The 14,915-nt window shown below is 45.8% G+C and overlaps 1 protein-coding gene and 1 long non-coding RNA gene across 2 annotated transcripts in view; one reads left to right on the top strand and one right to left on the bottom strand.

The window, feature by feature from the left end:
* Window positions 1-14,915, top strand: part of LOC126175684 (ecdysone-inducible protein E75) — a 466,380-nt gene that overhangs the window by 91,067 nt on the left and 360,398 nt on the right. The gene's annotated exons all lie outside the window — the stretch shown is intronic.
* Window positions 6,522-14,915, bottom strand: part of LOC126175685 (uncharacterized) — a 165,312-nt gene continuing 156,918 nt past the window's right edge. Inside the window, exon 3 of the long non-coding RNA XR_007535601.1 lies at window positions 6,522-6,614. This is a non-coding gene — a long non-coding RNA (uncharacterized LOC126175685). The remainder of the gene's footprint in view (window positions 6,615-14,915) is intronic.

Here is a 14,915-nt window from a genome sequence, read left to right as displayed (position 1 = left end):
CACACAGGTGCGCGCACGCACACACCATTTTATTCGGTGCTCCCGAAGACACATTGCAAAGCGTATTTTGAATAAGCCCATATAAACACTGGTCATCATGCCCAGTGTCGACGGAAAGCGGCGATTTGTTTCCCATTACAAGCAAAACAATTTTAAGGCGGAATTTTAGTTGGCCATTCGATTGAGCGGCCCTTAATTACTTTAGTGCGACATTCGTATATAGAAATGTATTAACAGTGAAAGTAAAACGAAAAGAATAAGTAGTACTCCAGTAGCGACTGAGCAGCGCTGCAGCATGGCCGTAGCAGTCACCGCGGGCCAAGATACCCTGTATCTGCTATATAATTATGTTCCGTATCAATATTGTTTCTTTTGTTTGCTATCCGTTTTCGTACAGAACGAGAGCCGACACTATTTACTTAATTGCTTGTCTGTTTGCACTCTTCTCAAGCTACTCAAAGAAATATGTGTTTGGGTGAGCCGATTTAAACAAAGAGTTAAAACGAGAATGAGAACTCGCTAACCCATTGGTCTTTCTCCAAAACGCAGAGTACCTCATCTGCCGTAACATAATACGCGCTCTTCTGCCTGAAGGGCAAGATGCGGAATTCCGGTAGAGCGATTAGCGGGCCTTCCCTCGACCCTTTTTGAATTGGCGAGACCGTGTCCGTCCGATTACACGCCGACCAGCACTCTCAAACAGTCTCGGAGAGTGGCTCACAAAGACCGAAGACGGGAAGCCGAACGAGATTGTGGCCGCCTCACTGTCGATACTTTCGCGCGCCGTGCATAATAGGGCGAGTTTTTGCCGGCCGCAGCAGGGAAGAAGCGGTGCGGAATAGAATAGCGCGCACGTCGGCGGGCGCGCCGGCGTTCTGGGAAAGGCGCGTGCCGGTGCGTGATCTGGCGCACACAGAGCCCGGCTAACGGGACCGGCGGTACGCGGCGCCGGGCTCCCGGGATCGACGCCCGGTGGCGGGCGTGCGTTCACCCGCGGGTTGACGGCCGGTCAGGCTCGGCGGCGGCCCAGCGCAGGGCCCTTCGCGCCGCACCTGGCCCTTCCTGTACTCACCGCCGCTCCTCCCCGCCGACCTTCGCCGGGCCGGTTTCGCATCCCTTCCCTTCTTTTTTACCCTTCCGAATCGAAACTCATCCTTTTTTTCCCTTTCCGCCGACCTTGAATCGCACCTGCGGGGTGGCCTGCTTCCGAGCTCTCCTCGCTATAGACAGCCTACCGGTTGCAGTTGCACGCTGGTAGAATCTTTATCCCGTCAAGTATTTCTCGGTCTACGTCCGGTTTGCTACACTTGCTTCCGTTCTCGTTCTCGGCAGCTAGCTGCACCTGCCTTACCTCTGTCTGGATAGTTGGCCTACAATCTTCTGCTACATTTACATATAAAGGCCTCTCTTTTCTCCCAAAAAATTGTTGGCTCTGTACAGATACTTGATACTGAGTCGGGGCTCATGAAACAGAGACCAAAGACACTGCGCAGCTTCGTTTATTACAGAGATACGGCATTAATTCTGTCTTATTTTGCAGTGAACACATGGTGTGTCGTGGGGCGATCACTCTGTTTTTAAAATAATTGAAAAGCCACGATCGCTTCAGTCGTTTATTAGATGACCGGTTTCAGCATTCTGAAGGTGCCATCATCAGCTCTGAAACGTCGATTACCATTTATTAAACCGTATGGACATAATGGCATATGAGGCAAACCATCTGACAAAATCAACGTTTCAGATCCGATGATGGCATCTTCAGAGTGCTGAAACCGGTCATCTAATAAACGACTGAAGCGATCGTGGCTTTTCAATTGTTTTAAATTCTGTCTTATCTCAAACAGAACTACCTCTCTTGTGATAGGGTAGAATTTCTATGTGAGATGAATTCAGTGACTTTGACAAAAAGTTACGGAGTAAAAGTGCATTCAGTCGAAAATCCAAGAAAATCCCACTACTGTATGATCACACACAGTCAGTCAGGAGGAAAGGTGCACGCTTTGAAGGCCGATAGTATTAGTGCTTCTGAACAAAGAAACTGCTTTGGACATATGCCGAATGGTTTCTGAGATATAACGCATATAATATAACTCGAAACGCGCATTCTCCAGCGAAAACGTGTTGTAATACAATATTAAACTATATTAAATTTCATACAAAATGGTAAAAAGCACACCGTCTTGAGGCCACGAGTGGCCTACCGGGCCATCCGACCGCTATGTCATCCTCAGTGGAGGATGCCGATAGGAGGGGCGTGTGGTTAGCACACAGCTCTCCCGGTCGTCATGATGGTATTCTTGACGGAAGCCGCTACGATTCGGTCGAGTAGCTCCTCAATTGGCATCACGAGGCTGAGTGCACCCCGAAAAATGGCAACAGCGCTTGGTGGCCTGGATGGTCACCTATCCAAGTGCCGACCACGTCCGACAGCGCTTAACTTCTGTGATCTCACGGGAACCGGTGTATCCACTGCGGCAAGGCCGTTGCCATCCTACAAAAAGGTGCCTATTCTTTTTTTTTTCTCTCTATGACTAATGATCTGCGTGAAGAGAGCGCGAAAATATTGAAAGTCTCGTCTGATGCGCATGTGCTGCAGCTTAAGCAGTTTTTGTAGGCCAAATTTAGTTTCCCGACTTGATAGACCACAAGTGTCTTGTATCAGTTCGCTCGTCTCAGCTTCCTTTATACCACTGTGGCACATAGTAAACAACGTCAATATTCGAATAATACAGAAAATAAATGGCAATTTAGATTAAATGTGGTCTATCTCGGAAACTATTAGGAATACGGCATATGTCCGTATGAAGCTTTTTGTTGAGACTTACTAATACTATGACCGGACGAAGTAACTACCTTTCCTCCTAAGTCAATTGTATATAGGGCAGTCAAATGAAAACGAGACAGATGGAAAATAAGTAAGTAAACTGTTTATTATTTCAAAAGTAATCGCCATAATTGTTAATACATTTATCCCACTGTGAGACGAAATGGTCAACGCCTCTATGAAAAAATGTTTGCGGTCCAACGGAGTACCCAGGCATGCACCTCTTCATCCGAAGCAGGTAGACGGCCACAATGTTCTTTAGCCAACATATTACCAAGGTTATTTTGACTGCGCTGCAGCCATTTCGCTGGGAGGCCCTTACACATCCTGCATACCGTACCGATCTCACCCCATCCGATTTCCTTCCATGTGAAACATTCAAGAAAGACAAAAAAATGTTCAAATGTGTGTGAAATATTATGGAACTTAACTGCTAAGGTCATCAGTCCCTAAGCTTACACACTACTTAACCTAAATTATTCTAAGGACAAACGCACACACCCATGCGCGAGGGATGTGACTGTGAGCACTATGGGACTCAACATCTTAGGTCATAAGTCCCCTAGAACTTAGAACTACTTAAACCTAACTAACCTAAGGACATCACACACACCCATGCCCGAGGCAGGATTCGAACCTGCGACCGTAGCAGTCCCGCGGTTCCGGACTGCAGCGCCAGAACCGCACGGCCACCGCGGCCGGCATGCGCGAGGGAGGACTCGAACCTCCGCTGGGACCGGCCGTGAAGAAAGACGAAGAGGTGGATGTCTGCGTACAAACATCATCGAGTAGGAACCGCAAACATTTTCCCGTGAAAGTATTCATCGTCCTGTCTCATAGTGGCTTAAAAGTATTAACAATTATAGCAATTATTTTTGAAATAATAAACGGTTTACTTACTTTTTTCCATTTGCCTCGTTTTAATTTTACTGTTCCTTAAACTACTGCAGAAAAATCAGTGGAAGCAGTCAGATACATTAAATATACCGAGCGAATTAATATGAAATGACCACATGAAACTAGTCGCAGGAAAAACAGAAAATTGACAGATTCATTGGAAGAATTCTCAAGAAGTGTAGACCTACATGCTGCTCTGTTTTGTCTACGCTGCAATATTAACAATCATGTACGTAAGAAATTTTTTTGAATTTTCGGGCCCTAAGAGCCATTACTTTTTTGTCCTCTTTTGTAGACATTTGGACACTGTTGGCAATAATTTTTCCATAAAGGATTAAAGGATACAACGTCGTGTACGAGTGCGTTATTTCGTTCATACCCTGTCGTTTCACGACAACTACTCGTAATTTTGCCCTCGCAGGTCCAGGGTTCGGCTATAAGTCGAGTGGTACTGGCAACGTGGAAAGAGAATATACGAATGTGTGTTGTACATGACATTAAAAAGAGTATTCCGACTGGCCGGCCAGGGTGGCCGAGCGGTTCTAGGCGCTTCAGTCTGCAACCGCTTGACCGCTACGGTCGCAGGTTCGAATCCTGCCTCGGGCGTGGATGTGTGTGATGTCCTTAGGTTAGTTAGGTTTAAGTAGTTCTAAGTTCTAGGGGGCTCATGACCTTAGAAGTTAAGTCCCATAGTGCTCAGAGCCATTTGAACCATTTTTAGTATTCCGACTGAGGTCAACTTACGTGTTTATGAGGACAACTCTGTCTTGAAAATTTATTCCATGTTTCCCTTTGCCTTTGTTTTTCATGTATTTTATGAAAATATTAATAGATACAATATACTGACCATCACTTCGGTTTACTTTCAGTGTGAGTAACGTAGAAATTGACTGCAACGAAAATTAAAAATAGTTTTCGCATAGGGACTCGACCTCAAGACCCTCGGATTAAAGGTCTGTGCTTTTTCCGTCGAGCCAAACGCTCCCTCAAAACTGCACTACGTCTCGCCCAACCCACATCAAAAGCTGTATTTTTTTACAAACTCTTGTCCATCTGTTGATCCCATTTGTCTTATAACTGGCCAAGCCGCACATATACAGTAAGTCAGGATGAAATCGGTGGTGACGAATAGGTGCGGTCCCCTTGTACGTGTCTGTGTGAAACTGTATGGGTACATTGCAGTTGGAGACAGCGGCTGCCCCGTTACACAGTGCGCCTGTGACGTAAGCCGCAGTCTCGTTACCGGGCCAGCACTTCGACGCCCGCGGCGGGCTTCGCCGTGTCACGCAAGGCGGGTGATTGAAGTCCGTACTTGTGAAAGCGCACAAGTGCGCCTGGGCTGGTGTCAATGTTGACTCTGTTTGGTGGCCTCCCGCCGATGCGGGCAGGGAAGTAGGCCGCAGGCTCTGCGGCGCTGGCTCCGGCGTGCCTCGGCGCTGCTGACTGAGCGGGGGCAGAAATTCGTCGCGGGTGTCGTCTTGCAGCCTGAGCGAGCGAAACGTGCGCTCCCTTTGCACCGGCTCCGATTTCGCACGTCAGTTTCTCCCTAATGGCGCCTCTGAAGGCTACGTACTTTGCTGCTCAGTAAGGTGCTCTTGTTCTTCCTCTGTTCTTTTCTCTTTATTCTGTGATGCCTATTTCTAAAATGTCAAGGTTCAGCGTTCCGTCTCTGGAGACGGAACGCTAATAGGCAGTACGGTGGCCAGATAACAAATTGTCACCACCACCACTCGTATGCTATCCGAAAGAGTGGAAGACGTGTCGCACGTTATCCGAAAGAGTTAAACAGAGTCTCATGGGACGAGGGAATATGGCATCGTTGATTATGATCCGTCGGGCAGAAGGCGATGTTAAGCTCTATATATACTAAGATGGTATCTGTTCTTTCGGACTTGTCCGAAACAACAGATACCATCTTAGTATATATATATAGTTAAGGCTCACCAGCCACTTGACCATCTTCTTCTTCTGTGCGAATGCACAAACAGTGCCCGAACTCATACGGAAATCGGCAACGCGCCGCGAGTAATGAGTATAATGGGCGGGGGCACTACGAATATAGTGCGGGACAATACGTTGAGAATGTGGCTTTCGCGGGAGGCGTGCCAGAGATAAATCCCTGCAGTCGCGTTATCCTCTGTGTCCACGGTGTCTCAGATGGATAGAGCGTCTGCCACGTAAGCAGGAGATCCCGGGTTCGAGTCCCGGACGGGGCACACATTTTCATCTTTCCCCGTTGATCTATGTCAACACCAGTAAGCAGCTAAGGGTGTTCATTTCATTTTAATTTGATGTTAAGCTTCACCGAGAGGTATAGTCTGCCCGCCCGGCACTGGTTGTGAACACTCCCCCCCCCCCCCCCCCAGTCACTGTGAAAAACACATAGTATCTCGTAGCAACAATGTCATTCCTTAATTTTCAGTAAATATCACAAATCATCTACGACTGTATTGCCTAACAATTCATATTTACTGAGTCCTGAGAATTATATTTTCCGTACAACTGAGTTTACAGAAGTTCGCAAATGGAAATAGACAACATTTAAGAGCGTAGGATGTCGTAGCACCGACCTAATCCTTTTTTCCTTTTTTTTTTTTGCATATAAAATGTAGTTGAAACGATGACGTTTTGATTCTCGTTGGAGGTAGCCTTTATTAGGTCATTCCTCCTGATAAAAGTTAAGCGTATTATTAGCTGGATCTTCCCTAATTTTACATTATGTCTTAGGATAACAAATTAGACGTACAAAGATCAATAACATAAAGTCATTCGTAGGTAAAGCAGGTGACAGACATCCTTATTTTTTTATTGTTGTTCTTCATTTGGTGTCAGTCCGCCCCCAGGTAGCGCCGGCACGGTAACTCAGCGTGTTCGATCAGGGGTCAGCTGCTCTCTGTAATAAAAAAAATTAAGTTAATGGATCAACGACTAACTGAAACAGATGTCTTACGACGTACGCCGCGAGCGGATACAACGAACGGAAAAGAACAAAATGAGATTAAAAAAAAAAGTGGGCAGTGCAACAGAATGTCAGTCCTAAGGCCCGGGTTCAAAAACATGGCTCTGAGCACTATGGGACTTAACAGCTGAGGTCATCAGTCCCCTAGAACTTAGAACTACTTAAACCTAACTAACCTAAGGACATCACACACATCCATGCCCGAGGCAGGATTCGAACCTGCGACCATAGCGGTCAAGCGGTTCCGGACTGAAGCGCCTAGAACCGATCGGCCACCGGGTTAGATTCCCAGCAGGGAGATTTTCTTCGCTCAGGGACTGGGTGTTGTGTTGTTCTAATCATCATCGTTTCATCCCCATCGACGCGTAAGTCGCCGAAGTGGCGTCAAACGCAAAGTCTTGCACCCGGCGAACGGTCTCCCCGACGGAAGGCCCTAGTCGCATGACTTTTTTTATTATTATTTGCCGTCAGGCAGAGCCCGTTTATGAAACCATATTAGGAACAGCAGCGATCTCTATCTTATTTTGATGGAAATAATTAGCTGTGACAGCAAATGATGTTTTATTTGTGGTCGACCGTTTTCACTCTTCATAGACCATCTGCAGACCAGTTGTTGACGTCATTGGTGACCCGCGTAGACGACGAGCAGAGCTGTTCCACACGCCCGGCGGCACCAGTTGTCAATTGAGGGTGGACAGTAATATAGAAACTTTATAACACATTCCGTACTTAATACGGTGTAAGAAACCAGTTGGCATTCAAACCAGCTTCCAGTCGTCTCGGAAACAGGTGCTGCATGATTTTCAATGGAATCTTGTGCCATACTTCCTGCGAAATTGAGGCAAAATCAGATAGCGATGAATAAGGTGGATAGCGACCACGCACCCTTCTGTTCAAAGTAGACTGCAAATGCTCAATAATATTGGTATCTGGTGACTGTGGTGGCGAGCGAGATGCCACAATCCATCCTTGGGCTCACAAAACCAGTCGTGGACGATACGAGCTGTGTGGAAACGGCCCCTGTCCGAATACAGCATCACCATTGGCGATGAAACATTATACCATGGGATGGACTCGGTCAAGCCGGCCGCTGTGGCCGAGCGGTTCTAGGCGCTTCAGTCTGGAACCGCGCGACCGCTACGTGGGCAGGTTCGACTCCTGCATCGGGCACGGATGTCTGTGATGTCCTCAGGCTAGTTAGGTTTAAGTAGTTCTAAGTTCTAGGGGACTGATGACCTCAGATGTCCCATAGGGCTTAGAGCCGTTTGAACCATTTTTGACTCGCCAAAATAGTCACATAATCCTTGCCAGAAAGGTGATCTTGCAGAGTGGGGCCTACGGAATACTACGATATGCCTGCTCAAATCATCACCAAACACCTGCCATGTTTCACTCTTGTGACGAAAACGCGACCATAAGTTGGAAACCGTGTGTAACAAAACCAATCAGACCAAATAACTTTCTTCCATTGCTTCACAGTCTAGGTTTTGTAGCTTCGGCACCAAGTTTTTCTGTTACGGGCATTTGTATCACTGATGAGTGGTTTCGGAATTCCAGCTCGCCTTCCAATTCGCAGCTTATGAAGCTGCTTCGGGTTGTTTTGGTGCTGACAGGATCGCGAGCGCGACATTAAGTTCTGCTGTGACATTTGCAGCTGTCGTCCTATTCTTTTTCGTCACAACCCCTCCAATGAGCGTCGGTCATGATCACTCAACGCACGCTTTCGTCCGAGTTGTGACTTATCGAATGATATTTATCCGCTTTTCCTGTACGCGGTATAAACACATCGCCTGTCTTGGTTAGGTAAGCACCCACGACATGAGCATCAACAAATTGCTTACATTCGAAATCACTTAGCTCCAACATAATGCACTCACAACTATACAGAACAGTGTTATGATCACGAATGACACCTGCAACGTATTGACTGTATTGCACAGGCCTGTTCGCAGTCAAATACAACAGCGCAACCTGCACGCTCGGTCAGAATCTGTATTTGTGTTCAAGCGTGTCTTTGTCGCCGTGTTTCCATATAACACAACTGTTTCTGTATTTGTAACGGCATTTGGGCTGCTGTCATCGTCAAATCAAAACTTAAAAATGGTATAACAGCTGTAAGTGTCACACGTAAGGGGGGTAGGACGTCAAACGGGCCGACTTCGAGGAGGAGAGGCACCACAGGACATTTTTATTTGCACTGTCTATCCATTTAGAAATAAATTCATAAAATTCATAAAACTTAGTCAGCATGACCAGGAAGGATTCAGGATTCACACTCATAGCAGTGGAAGTTCAAAAACACGAAAAAATAATATTTTTTAAATGTGAAATTTCATGATTTTTTTCACTTACTGTTGCCTGCATTTGTTGCTATAGGTACACTTTTCTTCGAGACATTCATCGATTAATTTTGCACAGCTTACAAACCATACTTACAGGTGTATGAAACTCTAGAATTTATTTAATCTATGGAAAAATGAATGGGTTGTTACGTTTTAAACTTCGTGTTTAGAGAAAACTCGAATTTTATAGTTAATTATCTAAATTTTTACCACAGTTTTTAACAGATTTGGGAAATTCTAGAGTTTCATACACCTGTAAGTATGGTTTGTATGCTGTGCAAAATTCATCGAAGAATCTCTCTTACTTATGAAGAAAAGTGTACCTACAGCAACAAATGCAGCCAATACCAAGTGAAAAAATGATGAAATTTCACATGTAAAAAAACTTCATTTTGTTTTATTTTTGAACTTCCTTTGTTATTAGTGTGAATTCTGAACCCTTCCTGCTCATGCTAACAAAGTTTTATCAATTTATTTGTAAAACTATAGACAGTGTAAATTAAAATGTCCTGTGGTGCCTCTCCTGCTCCAAGTCTGCCCTTTTCACGACCTACCCCCCTTAATGAAACTCCCTGTGCCCAAGAGGGACGTTAACGCTTAGCAATAGGTTTTTTGACTTGCGATGTACTGAGCTTTGTTTTATAGGTTCTCTTTTGAACTGACGATGGCAGTAGTCATAATGTCGTTGTAAATAGAGAAAGAAGTTATCTAGAGGGCTTTATTTATAAAAATAGCCGCGCGAGGTAGCTGTACGGTCTAGAGCGGCTTGGCACGGTTCGCGCGGCTGCCCCCGTCGGAGGTTCGAGTCCTCTCGCGGGCATGGACGTGTGGTGTGTTGTCCTTAGGGTAAGTCAGTTTAAGTTAGATTAAGTAGTGTGTAAGCCTAGTGACCGATGACTTCAGCAATGAGGTCCCATAGGAACTTAAATCACAACCACATCATAGAAATATGATACTAAATGAGATTTTTAGTCATAGAACTATTGTCGTTCACCCAGTATAGCACATGTGTCCTGCCCAAGTCGACAGGTGACTGTCAGCGCAAATGGGGCCACGTGGAGAAAGTGTCTGGCTGCATCCTTTCCCCACAGTGGCCGGATTACCTTTGTTGAGTCAGCGGGTGTCTCGCTGGGACGTTCCGTGATATGAAGGATGACAGGGGGCAGGGGATTAAGGAGGACTTCGGCACTTCTCCAGGGTACTGCGCGTTCCTGACAACTGGCGGACGGAAGACGTCCACGGCAGAACAAAGCGATCCGGCGCACGGGGTTGTAAGTGGAGGCAGGCGGCACGCCACACCTGCCTTTTTTCCTCACGGGGGGAGATTTTTTGCAGCATCGGCCGCGAGTTTTCGGCGTGCCCAAAGAGCTGCGACCTTGGGCGTCGCCCGGACGCAGGAATAGCCCACCCCGCGCCACCCCCGAGCCGCGCACTATTTCCGTCCGGCGCCGCCGAGATAAAGCCGAGCCGGCGGACAGCCCCTCTGCCGTAATTTTAGGCTTTCGCTGGTGACACGGCGCACTCGCGACGCCGACAGAGTACTCGCGTATTCACACGGCTGACTCGTTTTGCCACACGCTCGAGTCTTCGCACGAAAGATTTTAGCAAAGCGTATATAGCCGACCTAAAACACGGTGATTTTTTTAAATTTTAAATTTATAAAAATTAAGTGGCTCGTATCTGAACCACCTGCGCTTTGCCAATGATATGGCGCTCATAAATTAAGATTTGAAAGAACTAAAGAGTATGATCCAGTAACTGGAACTTGGCTCTGCAAGGACTGTCTTGGAAGTGAACATCAGTAAAACAAACATACTAAGCGTTATTCCAGTATTTTCGCTCTAGGATGGGCTTCACATACACGACTTCTTTTAGATGCCCCCCCTCCCCCCCGCACCCTCCTCCCGAACGAAGTCTAAATGTCTCAGGTCTGGCTATGCCCCGCCACTATTCACAGGGAAACATAAATACTTGAGCTGTCTCGGCACATGTATCAGTATCAAAAACACTGCTTCCATATATTTCAACACACTTAAAGGGAATCTGTGGCTGAACATAAGTCTCATCCATTAACAGAGAAACTAACCTGATGATGGACCCACAGGGGCCGAAATGCGTCGTGTACTTAATGAAACACGAAAAATTGTGACTGGAGGCGTTTTTAGTTCATACCTCCAATGTATTGATTACAGTCACGTTTGAAGCTGCGAAACATGGATAAAATTAAGATATAGGTTTGGTCATTGCTGACAGTTGTGAATTCTGAGACGTAAAGCCCCTACAGAAATGAGTATGGCAGCAGTTCAGACCGCCTTCCGGTCAGTCAGACTTTGGTTCTCTCTGAGTTCTCCAAATCGTCTAAGCCAAACGCTGGAACGATTCATTTGGACAGGACAAGTACAGTTTCTTTCCCACTCTTACCCAATGCCGACTTGCGTCCCGCCTCTAATGATCTGGTCGTCGACGGGACACTAAACCCATGTCTCTCTTCGTTAGAGATACAAGTAGACGTTATCGACACTGACAGTGCCAAAGGAAGTTTGTCTCGATCCTTTCTCTCCTTTACAGATGTCCTGGAAAGTTTTCCTCCGCCATACAAATCAATTTCCAAATTGAGGCAGTGCTTAGGTAACTGCCACAGTGTGCCGTGGCAAGTAGATACTCGGGGTCCTGGGGCGCCCAGCTTTGCACGAAGCTAACTCGCGTCGACTGTTTGGGTGAAGGACGCTAGAGTAGGGAACGCTCCGCTAAAGGCTTTCTTGCGACCGGAGTAACTCAATTTGCGAAAGCGGTGCTACGAGCGCCGTAAGTCGTTCCAGTTAATTCTCCGAAAACGTGCACGAGCCAGCCAGCCAGCCAGACGGCTACGTGTAGCCAGTGAAATAGACTTTCGATGCGATGTAGCAGCTAGCGCCCTCCGACTAATTCGGAGGCGAATTAACGTCAGCGAATAGACGCGTAACTCCTAATGTGTTTTACAGTTCTCTTTTCACCCGATTTCTGTTTTACCTTTAGCTGACCCTTCAAGTGAGCGGAAATGTAGAATACGGACTGCAAATTTATGCCGGCAGCCCTTTTCAGGTATAAAATGTCACACAGTGTGTAAGAGCATTAACCATCACATTGAAGCATAATATTACTTATATCTTTGTGTTTTTGCAAGTACACGTCTGCAGTCGTGGTACACGATGAAGTCCCCGCGCCACGGTGTCTTAGCCATTCCGCCAGAGAAGATAAAATTATTTAACTCACTGAAAAGTGGAGTATCGTCCTCTAATTCGTTTCCTTCATCTGAAGGGGACCAATGCTCCAACGTACGACACTGATTTGATAGAAATGGACGGCACGAATGCACCATCCCACAGTGGTCACATAGTACAGAGGGTCCCACTCTGGTCAAAGAAGTTTGAATGACGACGAACGAAATGGCGAATAACCTCCTGTGAAGAACCGGGAATCGCAAGAGAAGAAGTGCAGGTCCCGGTAGTCGGAGGTTAGAGACTGATAATCGAGAGTATTCGTGGGTTATGAAAGAGAATTTGATAGAATTCGCTGAGATATCCTACATACAACAATGGAACAAAGAGAAATCAATAAACATGTGACCCACCTCGCAAAAATCCTGTTTACGAACTCCCGCTTTTACACTTTTCAAGGGACTTCAAAAAAATGTTGTAAAATGCGGGAAAATGTAAAATGTGGGAAATAACGTTTTAAGCTGTAAAAGTTATGTATAGGATACCCCCTTGCATTTTCGCACTTTATGTGTGATACACGAACATAACAGGTATCAAAGGACTTGTCAGGGGCTTGTTTATTATGTAGTAAAGGTTTATTATCTAATAAAAACTGTTGATGGTACTGGAACTGATAACTATCTGGGATGTAGGAACGTTTGGCACAGTTTCATACTTCATAATCGATGTTGTTTAAAGCCACAGCTGTCATCTGTTATTTAAATATTATGCACCAGTTATTTTTTCATGCTTAGCACGCTGCGTTTCGAGAATTTTTTCTTGTCGTCAAGGGCAAATATGTAGACAAGTATTTTGTGTTGCATTTGCATGTGTAGTTCTGCGTCTTGCCCATAGTCGTCTTTCTGAGGTTATCAGGTGCTGTGCCTCCTCAGTTAGGTAGAAAACCACACTCGCAAACTATCAGTCACATTGTTTCTGTAACGTCGCAAAAAAATACATATGTAAATACTGCACTTGATAACGATAATAAATTCTCGAAGCACGTTTTGCTCAGAAGAAAAACATGCGTAATCAGCGCTGTGTTTATACACAAAAGTAAAAACATTTGATCAACGCAAACGTGAATGACGGGGTCGACTAGCACTACAAGTGGTCAAACACGGTAAATATGATTCGACAAAGGTGACACGATGATCACAACAATCACGAAAATGCGTTTGCGCAGTAGAGACAGTTTGGAAACGGTTGTTGTGATTGGTCGTAATATATCTGTTCGAACGAACCTAGTTACTCCCATCGGCCACGATTCCAAGTACAGCTTGGCAGCAGTGGGAGATACGGCACGAATTGTTACACGTTTACCGGTTCAAATCCGCAGAGTATAGCGCTCTGGTGTAAAGAAACTTAACCGCGTACTATTTATAAACACTACTGGACGGCCAACATCATGCCGGCGTCACTTTTTTCCTCCACGAACACTTTTTCGTAATGCGTAAATCGCGGGAAAATTATAAATATGTTGACGCAAAATCGGGTGCAAATTAATATTGTGGATGTAGGAAATTTGACGGGAACGATAAAAAATGGTCCCCTCGTTTACCAGAAGATGAAATGCGGGATAACGGAAAAATATTTCAGGGATGTCCCACGGTGGGATGGGATCACGCTTTGCTTTCCGGTGATAGGACTTGAGTAACACGCAAAACAGTCTTTTCTAAACGAAAATTTTGGTTCTACTTATTACACAACACTCCAGGCTTGGTTTTTTTAGTTATTTCAGATATAGCCGAACTTTGCACTGATACTCCGTAAACCGGATAACACACACCTACGCAGACAAGAACTTAATGTCGTCATCTGTGTTACCGTGTGGGTGCGAAAGAGGTCAGCAATGTTTGGGTTCTGGCACTCCCATAGTTGCTACAGTAGAATATTGAAAATTTGGTGTACTTGTAAGGAATGGGAAGGTTCTTCGGAGAGTCGGCGAGGAAAGGAATATATGGAAAATACTGACAAGAAGAAGGGACAGGATGGTTGAACATGTTTTAACACATCACGTAATAACTTCCATAGTACTAGAGGAAGGTTCGGAGGATAAAAACTGTAGTGGAAAACAGGGATTGGAATACACCCAGGAAATAATTGAGGACTTAGGTTGCAAGTGCTACTCTGAGATGGAGAGGTTGGTACAGGAGAGCTTGGCGGACCGCATCAGACCAATCTAAATCTACATCTACATTTATACTCCTCAAGCCACCCAACGATGTGTGGCGTAGGGCACTTTACGTGCCACTGTCATTACCTCCCTTTCCTGATCCAGTCGCGTATGGTTCGCGGGAAGAACGACTGCCGGAAAGCCTCCGTGCGCGTTCGAATCTCTCTAATTTTACATTCGTGATCTCCTCGGGAGGTATAAGTAGGGGGAAGCAAAAATATTCTATACCTCATCTAGAAACGCACCCTCTCGAAACCTGGACAGCAAGCTACACCGCGATGCAGCCGGCTCTCTTGCAGAGTCTGCCACTTGAGTTTGCTAAACATCTCCGTAACGCTATCACGCTTACCAAATAACTCTATGACGAAAAGCGCCGTTCTTCTTTAGATCTTCTCTATCTCCTCTGTCAACCCGACCTGGTACGGATCCCACACTGATGAGCAATACTCAAGTATAGGTCGAACGAGTGTTTTGTGAGGTA

The sequence above is a fragment of the Schistocerca cancellata genome, chromosome 3 (genome assembly GCF_023864275.1).
Source record: "Schistocerca cancellata isolate TAMUIC-IGC-003103 chromosome 3, iqSchCanc2.1, whole genome shotgun sequence".
Taxonomy (NCBI): Eukaryota; Metazoa; Arthropoda; class Insecta; order Orthoptera; family Acrididae; genus Schistocerca; species Schistocerca cancellata.
This window is presented reverse-complemented; position numbering and strand designations above follow the sequence as displayed.